We start from the raw sequence: 10,361 nt of genomic DNA, 5'->3' as shown, positions 1-10,361 counted from the left end.
AATTCTGTGCAGTCAGGGAGGTAGGAAGGATTAAAGAGCTGGAGAATTGTGTAGTCTACAGATTGATCTGGAAAGACTGTGACTAGATCAGCCAAGAAGTGTGCATGCATGTCTGTGTTATGCACTCCCGAGGCTTGCTGCCAGAGGTGTAGACCAGGCTCATGCCCTCAGGGAGCAGGCTTTCTTCCTGGTTGACTAGATGGCATACCTAGAGGAAATATTAAAAAATAAATATATAAATAAAAACAGTATGTAATTTGGTTTGAAATGAGAGGATAGAGCCTGGCATAGAGCCTGGAAAATGGGTACTTAACACGTGTTTATTGAATTTAATTAGATCTCTGAGCCGCCAGAGGGCTAGACATGAGACCTCTGCAGAGCTATGCAGGAAACGAGGATCCCTGTGAAGCAAGAGCAGACAGAAGCAATGGCATAGGCGGCAAAGTGGGCCTTTGGGACAAGCTGGAGAGAGGGCAATTAGAAAAGATTTTTAACACAACAATCCACAGTTTAAATTTGATAAGAAGGGCACATTAGAACCACTTTTATGCTCAAAGAAGGTAAGTGACAGTCAAAAGAAGTCCTAAGGACCACCGCTTCTGGTAAGAATGACTCAAGAGAGATGAGACTTGAATGAGGCAAACTAACAACAGCTCTGGTGGTCTGGCCAGGTCTCAGATGCATTAGCCTATTGCTTGGAAATGAATGTTCTATTCGGCTTTCTTGGCGGTCCATGGCAAAGGCCATCTCACATGAACATCAGAGATGAGTAGAAGAGATCATTGCTTATTATGCAACACACATGTCTCCCCTCATGACAGGCAGAGTCATAAAGATTTCCAAACCACAAAATAAAACTCACTGACATCACTGCCTACAGAGGCTCTGGATACTTGAATTGTGTGCATTTGTATAATGTCAGGCATGGCTGGGTGTGTTCGTTCCTTCGCACATCTGTCCAGCCTGCTTGTTTGGGAAAGCAGACCCTGAAGAGGATGACCCTGAGCATTTCAGTTCGTGCCAGCCCAAGGTCAAAAGCCTATGGTCATGGCTTTCTACTGCAGATCATTGTATAGAGCAGAGCTCTGAAGTGCACTCTGAACCAGCCTTAGTGTGACTTGAATTACAAACTAATCATCTAGTGTTAAAATCCCAAGGAAAAATGTGCAGGTTGGAGGGGTGGGAGAAGAAAAATTTGCTTCTACTTTATATTGTGTTTTTCTTAACTAGATTAAGAAGCTGCCCATCATTTTTCAACCTGGAAATTCTGAAAAAGAAGAAGAACCCAGGACCTTCTATCTCCAAGATAATTTCAATGCATTAAGTCCCGCCATTCATTTAACCTCATACAGGCATTTTTGTTCCTGAAATAATTATTCCAGATAAGAAATCTCCCATTCCAATTCTTTAAAATCAGACCCAGAGAACATATATTGGCAGTGTCTCTTGACTAAAGAGTGGTACTTAATATCAGGATTTGTTTTTCTCCCAAAGTCAGATACCACCAATGTCAGACAACATTCGCAATGGAATCATCGCTTTGGGCACTGAATCCAGCCACAGAGCTTTTGGCAAAAGGGCTGTAACCTCTTCTCTCTCCTCACCAGTGAGAATCCCACCACAGTTTTCCATCCGTTGGTGACCTCCATCCCAGATTACCTCAATGCCCTTTGCTCAGGGCTATGGTTAAAGACCTCCCAGAAGCTCCAGCTGTTGGTACAGAAGGCATCAGTCTTCTAGTTGCTAACGGTCATAGGCTGACATGACTGGAGTGTCTCTGAGTCCCCAGGGCCCCTCTGGTTTAGGCTGGTGGTCCCAAGCCCTTTCATCAGCCTGAGCCACTGAATTTTTCAACAAATATATTGGACCCATTGATAATTTGCAACTTTTGAATCTTCTGGTAAGTTCACCACTTCTAGGCAAGGTGGTGGACTGGATATAAGTAAAAGAAATAAAACACTCTTGAGAATGAATAGATGCAATAGGAAGTCTGGGTGTGTTCCCTCAGCTTTGCACAACAAATTAGGCAAGAAGGAAGAGAAGGAAGCAATAAAGTATAATTCTCACTGGAAATATTGGGGGGAACACTTTGTAAAGTATATGATTGTTTACTATGCGGTACACCTGAAACTAATACAAAATATTAGTTTTTGTATTCCATGCAAACTGCAATTGAAAAATAAAATCTTAAAAAGAAAAAAGTATAATTCTCTTTGAAAGAATGCAAATGCTTGACAGCTGGAAGCTAGAGATTCTATAGCAAGATGGTCTCCCTATCCATGCCCTACCTTTACAACAACTAATTAAGATTTTAAAGAACATGAGTATGAAATAGCAATTTTCAGCAGAGAATTATACACCTTGGTTCTACTTCTTCTGATCTTCAATGAAATCCAACATTACCAGGTAGTATCCCAGGTTTGTTGACTATGGAAATAAGATTTTAAAAAATAGCAAGGCAAGAGGTCATTACCTTTAAATGCTTCACTTCTAAAAGTTTGCTTTTATAAAACACTTGCTTGGAAATCAGAAATCTAATGAGTAGGTAGAATGACCTACTCATGTATTAGGGTGAAGTCATCCATTACCCAAAAGAAAGATGGTTCATAATCAAGCATTTTATGCGAATGAATACTCATAAATTAAGAAAGTTACATGACCAGGAAAATGGAATTAGCTAAGTTAGTGTAACTGATTCCTAGAATTAATGCTGTTTTCTGCTACTAAGTGTATTAACTGTAGTAACTGTAGAAGTCATAGCTGTTCATGTTTCATACATTCCCAGGAGTGTTAGAAAAGAGTAGCTGATGACAAATAAGCATATTCAATGAAAATAATTATATGAGGAAATGCATGTTAAAATATATTGACACAGGTACTATACTTGTGTTACATATGCATCTCCCTAGAAAGAGCTGAGGTTTTAGTCCTGACCCCTCATTATGCCCCCTTCACAATACCAGTTACCTTCATTTTGGTCCCCACACTGGCTGAGCCAGTTACCAGAGACAGGGCCATGTGTCCACCTGTGCATTCACTACAAGTGTAATGATTCTGCCAATGGCTTCACCATTCCAAGGAAACTACCCATTGCCTTACGTTCCATTGGGGTCAGTTTCCCTTGGTATTCCTTTCTTGAATTTAAAGACCTTCCAGTCTCAGCAGCCTAAGAACATTCCTTTGGTTTTTCTGGTCCTTAAGGGTCACCATCCTTCAGAGTCAAGGACCTGCTCCTATATTTCAGGTTGCCTGAGATTTCTAAAAGCCAAACCCGTGACTACCATCACTCTCCGGTAAACAATATAACCAGTCTACAGCAAAAATAGGAGTGAAACAGAAGGCAAGATAGTGATTTGTTTCCCCACCTAAAGTCAAATGCATACTCTATAAAAGCTACCTGTATCCCAATTTTAGGTACTTCTTACCTGTCTACTCTTTGGTGTTCTTTCTTTTGGAAAATGATGGTGATTAGTTAATTGCAAGTTTTCTTTTGTGACCTTATTTTGCTAAATATAAAGATGAAATTCCTATTATTCTTTCCCTTCCTTTTTCTCTCTCTCCTTTTCTTCTTCTCCTTTCTCTCTCGCATTTGTTTGTTTGTTCATTCTTTGTTATTTTACTGTGCTGTGAAATTCAAAGGTGTAGAAAACATGGTGCCATGGCCTCTCACTGGTCACCAGGCTATATTGTTTAACTGTCAATGTCTACCTTGTAATGACCACGCAGGTCCTTTTAAACCTCCTCAGACTATATTGAAATCTATCCCTGCACATTCTGAGCATGGATGGAGGGACTCTGGTAAGACTATCAAAAAGAAGAAAGAGTGAGGGGAGAGGGGAGAAGGGAGAGGGAGAAAGGGAGAGAAAGAAGAGAAGGGAAGGCAAGGCTAAGCAAGGAAAGGAGCAGAGGCAAAGATGGTTGGGAGTGTCTAGTTAAAGTGGAGGTCTAGGAAGAATATAAAGGAGGGGACAAACTGGTTATTCATAGTCTTCTAATCTAAGCAGAGAAACTAAAACTTGATTCAGAAAGAAATAGACCACAAGAACTAACAGAGGAAAAACAATGCTGATACAGCTGATGATTAAAAGTCCATTGTGCCCCCACCCTTTCCTCAACTTTCTGTTATTTTATGTAGATACTTCTTGCAAATATCCTTAGGCTGTGCTTACTGATTAAGATTACTTCCTTCCACAAATATTTGTTAGAATCTACACCGCACTAGGCAGTAAGCCAGAAAAATTCCCTGTCTTCTTAAAATGGAAAGGGTACCATGTCTCTAGGTAAATGTTGTAAAGATAGAAACTCTTCCCAAATAAAAATTTTGTCTGATACATTTCTAATCAAAATTTCAGTTTGTTGAATAAAAATAACTAGACCAACTGAAAATGAAGAGTGTGGGGTGGTGCATTCAATTCTCATTGTTAAAATACTTAGAGGCATAATAATTAAAAGTATCTACCTAAAATCATATAGTATAATAAATGGTACAAGAAAGAACAGTTAAAGACAGATCCTGTTATATGTAGGAATGTTATATCACAAAGGCCCATTACAAACCAATGGAGCAAAAAGTAATGAGAAGATTTAGATACAATTGACTAATAAAAAATAATACAAAAATTAGAGTTTTATCACAAATCTTTCACTGAAATTATTTTCATTTGTGTTAAAGAGTTAAGTGTAGATATGTAACTATAAAATAACAAGGAAATACAACCTGTATTTATCTGATCCCTGGATGAGGAAGGTCTTTCATGGGATAAAAAAAAAAAAATCAATGGAAGAAATTCAGAAAGTAAGGATAAATTCCAATACATACCATTTAAAAATAACTGTTATTCAAAGTTTATAAATTAAAAAGAGAAAAAAGAAGGAAATCTAAGAAAATATTTAACCTAAAAGTTGATACTAATAATTAAGAAAATAAAAAGCAAAAGAAGTAATGTTTGCAACAAACATTTATGTCCTAATTATAAAACAGGCACTGACTTGATAAATCTGGAAGATGTGATCTGATCACTGCTATGGTCTGAATCTTCACATCCCTCCCACTCCCCCAATTCATAGATTTCAATTCTAATTCCCAAAGATGATGGTATTAGGAGGTGGGGCCTTTGGGTGGTACTTATATCATGAGGGTGGAGCCCTCCTGGATGGGATTAGTGCCCTTATAAAAGAGACCCCCCAGAGCTTCCTCAATCCTTCCACCCTGTGAGGACACAGTGAGAAGGTTCCTCACTCAAGAACACAACTAAGTTAGTGCCTGGATCTCAGACTTCTTAGCCTCCAGAGCTGTGAGCAATACATTTATGTTGTTTATAAACCACCCCAGTCTGTAATATTTTGTTTTAGCCACCTAAATGGGCTAAGATGGACACACAACCATAACTGCTGAGAGAAGCACTGGATTTCTATATTTCTTTTTCAGTTAAAAAATAGACTCTACTAAAATAACTGAATGTAACAATAGTAAAACTTCTATATTTAAAAGATGCATTGTATTTAGTCGAGATTTAAAAGGCAGCTCAATTCAATTTGGTATCATTCTGTACCAACTGCTTGGTACAACTTTCAGTTCTTTTGTTGATCTTATTTCACCCTTTTCTCCTAATTTTAAATTAAATTGGCTTCCAGGGTTGCCTGACTTAGGAACACCAGGGCTTTTTCTTGCACCCAATCCTCTTTTCTTCTACTCTAATTAGTAATGCTAACTCTCTTATTAAAAAACATGTTTCCTAGATAGGCTTTCTCGCATAATTAGATAAGAGATTACTTTTGTCCAACACCTTCCTGGAAGGACAATGAAATCCACAAGGAAAGGAGAACATCCATGTCAGCAGCATGGACTCCTTAGCTGCTTTCTCCATTCTCAAGGTCTGCCTCAATTTGCCCACCTCCCTTCACGCTTTTTGCTTCAACCCAATTATATTTATTTCCTGAATTCTAAGAACCACAATGCTTTCCACATTTTAATATTTCTAAAATTGGCATTTTAATTGAATTTGCCGGTCTCCTTATTACCTTTTACTCATTACCTTAAATGGAATGCAGCAGTTCTTTTAATAAATACAACAGGTTGTAGTTAATACAAAACTTAGAAAATATAAACATCATTTAATTAATAAAAACCACTGTTTTCTCAAAGAATGCATCTCTCCCCTACAAAAATAAAAAATAAAAACAACATTTAAAAAATCTTAATAAGATGTTCAATTTCTTTCATTATTTAGATGTTAAACAATCCCTCTAAATTTTTGAAGGATGTATATTATAATTTCACCCTGGCGTCCTAATAAAAGTGGTTGTGGAGGATCGGGAGAAACACTTAACTGCTTGGAAGTTGGGAGGAACATTCCTTTGCCAGGAGATACCTGCTTCGTTGAAACAACTGGGCTGCTGTTCAGCTGGATGCACTTATGCCGCAAAAATGACTATGTCCCTTTTGATAGCTCAGTGCTCACAGTGCACCTGTTATTAAAAGCTTTGCACATCACCCAGTTGTGTGTTGGCGGATATCTAACAACTGGCTCTCTGGGCGAAATGAGAGGAAGGGAGAGAAAGCCTTGATGTGTAGCATTTGCCGATGTCCCTGGTTTCCCACCACAGCCAGTTTCAAGCTACCCACATGAAGAACGTTGCTGAACGCAGTTTGGAAGAGACGTGCACAGTCGGTCTCAGTAGACTCCAGCTCCCAATTGCATCGAAGTCCTGGAAAAGGCTTGATAAGCTACTGCATGGCTGAAGAGAGCCTTAGACTGGTGCCCAGACTTCTTGAAGGAGGAGAATGATGGTAGGGAAGAAAGGTCAGAAATTTGGGTAGAAAGGGATAGCTGCCTGGGCCAGAGTTTAAATAGATTTTATCGTGGGAAAAATCACCCAACTGGGGCTTATTCGTTTATTTATTGTGTGTAGGTGGAGAGGACATGCTATGTAAACGTCCTCATCTATGAAATCTAGAAAATCTTCGGTAAATTCTACTTTGCTCACTAATGCTTTGGATAAATTTTGTGGGTGAGGGATGGGAGGGTGTGAATTGCCGAGTCCCACTTCCAGATTGTGCAGGACTGTAACTGAGGCTGACTGTGGGGGTAGCAAACTTGCATGTTAAAAGTAATGTAAGAGGATAAAAAATAGAAGTCAGAGTGGATAGACGTTTTCCAAACAAGAAGAAAAAGAGATTTTGTTGTTTGTTTTTTTTCTTGATAGGGAGTTTCAGTTTATATGGCTGCCCATAGAGGATGGTAGAGGAAAGAGGAAGGAAGAGGCAGTGTAAAATGCATGGGGTTTCATTGGATTTGGGGACTACGTGGCTAAGCCAACAATGTTACAACATCTTTAGCCAAGTTTCCTATGATCTCTGGATGCAAAAATGGATCCAATTTTGATACAGCATGATATAGTCTCCTAACCACAATTGGCTCCTCAGTTTTAAGTATTTGAGAATCACTTCCAGACAGAACTTCAGCAATTATTTACATTTTCTGAATTCTTTGCCCAGATCTTTACCTGAGAAAGTGTCACAGTAGAGGCAAGTCGACTTGGTGAGATGTGACATACACAGATATGACTTACTTATCATCATCTTCCATAAACTGGGAAAGTGGGAACAAAGACATTGAAGGGATTTGCCCACAAGCATGTCTTTTGTCCAAAGGTGAACCTGAAATCAGAACCATGTACTCAGACTTCTGACGCTGTGCTCTTCCTTTGAGACAATATTTATCTGGCTACACAGCCAGCCCTTGGATGCACAGAGGCCACCAGAAACAGGGAGAAGGGCTTTGCTTATACCTTGGTTCTACTGTGCCCATTGCCTGAGAGACAGTTTCTGCATTGGTCCTCTTCTGAACAGAGGAGAGAAATACGCAGGAGGACTGGATGGGGCCATTCTCTGTGTGGTCCAGAGGCTTTCACTGCAGGAAGTGGGCCCTTCCGGCCACAGTTCTACCAGGAATCCCCCCTCCCCCTTATAGTAAAACCCTGTTTATAAATATACATTCGCCCATACGCAAACATATACATCCCTCAAATATCCAGAGCAGTTCTGCATCCACAGAGATAAATACAGAAAGAAGCATGACAGAGACAGATGGATATAGAAGTATTTTTAATTTTTTAAGAAAACATTTGCCTGCTTTGGGGAGAAACAGTCGGTTCAAAAAGAAAGGAAACCTGTACTTAGGCTAAACTTCCTCCGGATTAATTATTACTGTATTTGAAATCCAAATGACTTGACCCATCATTAGTGGATAAGTGTAGGCCAGGGAATAAATATCCACGCTGTCCACAATAAGACAGGTATCCACACCAAGTTCAAAGGCCCGGGACTTGACCACACACACATCAGGCCATCTTTAGAGCTGTGATGATGACGAAAGGTTAGATGTATTCTGAAAGCCCAGGGAGGCCGCCAGCACGACCTCAGGCTAATTAGCAGAAACCACAGGTATAACCAGCTGCTGGGCCATTCACGTAACCAATCCTTGAGCCAGATGCCACTTTTGGAAAAACATACCTCAGTGCTCCTCATTGAAATTCCGTCTCTGGGCTTATAAAGAGTGTACTGTCTGAGCAACACAGGCAGGGCTTGGGGCAACTGGGGCCATTCTGGGAGATATAGTCAGAGGCTCAGCTCTGCCTCCCAAATGGCTGCTCATTGTAAACAGCCTGTTCAGTGTGCCTGGGAACCCGGCACAGGCCTAGCCGGGGGAGTTTGTAAGCATGCCTGGGAGTCCAGCCTCACGGCGTGCTGGCTGGTGCAGGAAAAGGATCAGACGGGTCTAAAATCTCATCTGAAGTAAATGAACGAAGAAGTGTTTTATCAATAAAATTTCATCTACACCTCACATGCGTATCACTTAAATGACAAAAGCAGGGGAACACCTCCCATCTTCTTTAGAACGTACGTCTTTTTTTCTGTTAATAAACAGAGTACAGACCTCAAACACTTATGTACTTAATAAGTGTTATTTGAAGATGGTGGCATTTGTTGAATTGAATTCATGCACTTGGCTTACAAAGGGTTCTCTTTACTCCATCCTATTTAATGTGACTTCAAATCAACTACCAATCTTTCCCATGAAGGAAACATTTCATGATTTAAATAGATTTAAAAAAACACACAATTTGGTACCATACCCTATGCATGTGGGCACTAAACGTCCTTAATATTTGCAAGGTCATATTTAATCTTAGTACACTGTCTTTTATTTTGAGCATTTTCTAGAGAAATATCTACTTTGGAGAGCAATGTTTGGCAACAAAACTAAGATTGGATCACGAAAGAGCAAATTATAATACCCCTTTGAAACTCAGGACGCACAAAAAAAGTGTAGAGCATATATAAATCAGTATAATATCTTTTCAGGGTCCAGAAAGAAGCTCATAAAAAAACCCAAAAGGTAAACAAAGGCAAAAGGGCCAGAAGGGCTAATAATATAATTTCATGGCTTGTAAAAGACTGGCAAGGGATAGTAGCATGTCCCACGTACTTTCTGTTTGCCAGGATACACCACCTATTCTTCTTTTTAAAAACTATATTTTTATTGATTTCAAAGAGAAAGGGAGGGGGAAAGAGAGATATAAACATTAATGATGAGAGAGAATCATTGATCAGCTGCCTCCTACATGCCCCCTACTTGGGATCAAGCCCACAACCTGGGCATGTGCCCTGACCAGGAATTGAACCGTGACCTCCTGGTTCCTAGGTCGATGCTCAATCACAAAGCCACGCCTGCCGGGCACCACCTATTCTTCTATTCTCTTATATCCACATTGAGTTTTCTATTTATTGATATTCCTCATTCTCTATGTGATTTCCCAAATGCTTTCTTCTTTCTTTGAAAAAACATTGTCTTTTTGAGTTCTGATCCTTTGTAGGTGACCTGTTCTACCTCCCCGCCCCAACTCCCTGCATGGAAGCTTATAAGATACTAGAGGTCCGGTGCACAAAAATTTGTGCACTCAGGGGGGTCCCTCAGCCCAGCGTATGCCCTCTTGCAGTCTGGGACCCCTTGGAGGATTTCCACCTGCTGGCTTAGGCCCGCTCCCTGGGGGATCGGGCCCAAGCTGGCAGTCAGACATCCCTCTGGCAGCCCGGCAGCCCTCCGGGGATGTCCACTTACCAGCAGGGAGCAGACCTAAGCTGCAGCCGGACATCCTTAGTGCTGCTGAGGAGGCGAGAGAGGCTCCCACCACCACCGCTGTGCTGGCAGCCATCAGCCTGGCTTGTGGCTGAGCAGAGCTCCCCCTGTGGGAGTGCACTGACCACCAGGGGACAGCTCCTACATTGAGCATCTGCCCCCTGGTGGTCAGTGTGTGTCATAGTGACCAGTCATTCCCAGTCGTTCTGCTGTTAGGGT

Source organism: Myotis brandtii, unplaced genomic scaffold, assembly GCF_000412655.1.
Source record: "Myotis brandtii unplaced genomic scaffold, ASM41265v1 scaffold192, whole genome shotgun sequence".
In the NCBI taxonomy this organism is placed as follows: Eukaryota; Metazoa; Chordata; class Mammalia; order Chiroptera; family Vespertilionidae; genus Myotis; species Myotis brandtii.
Note: the sequence above shows the minus strand (reverse complement) of the source record.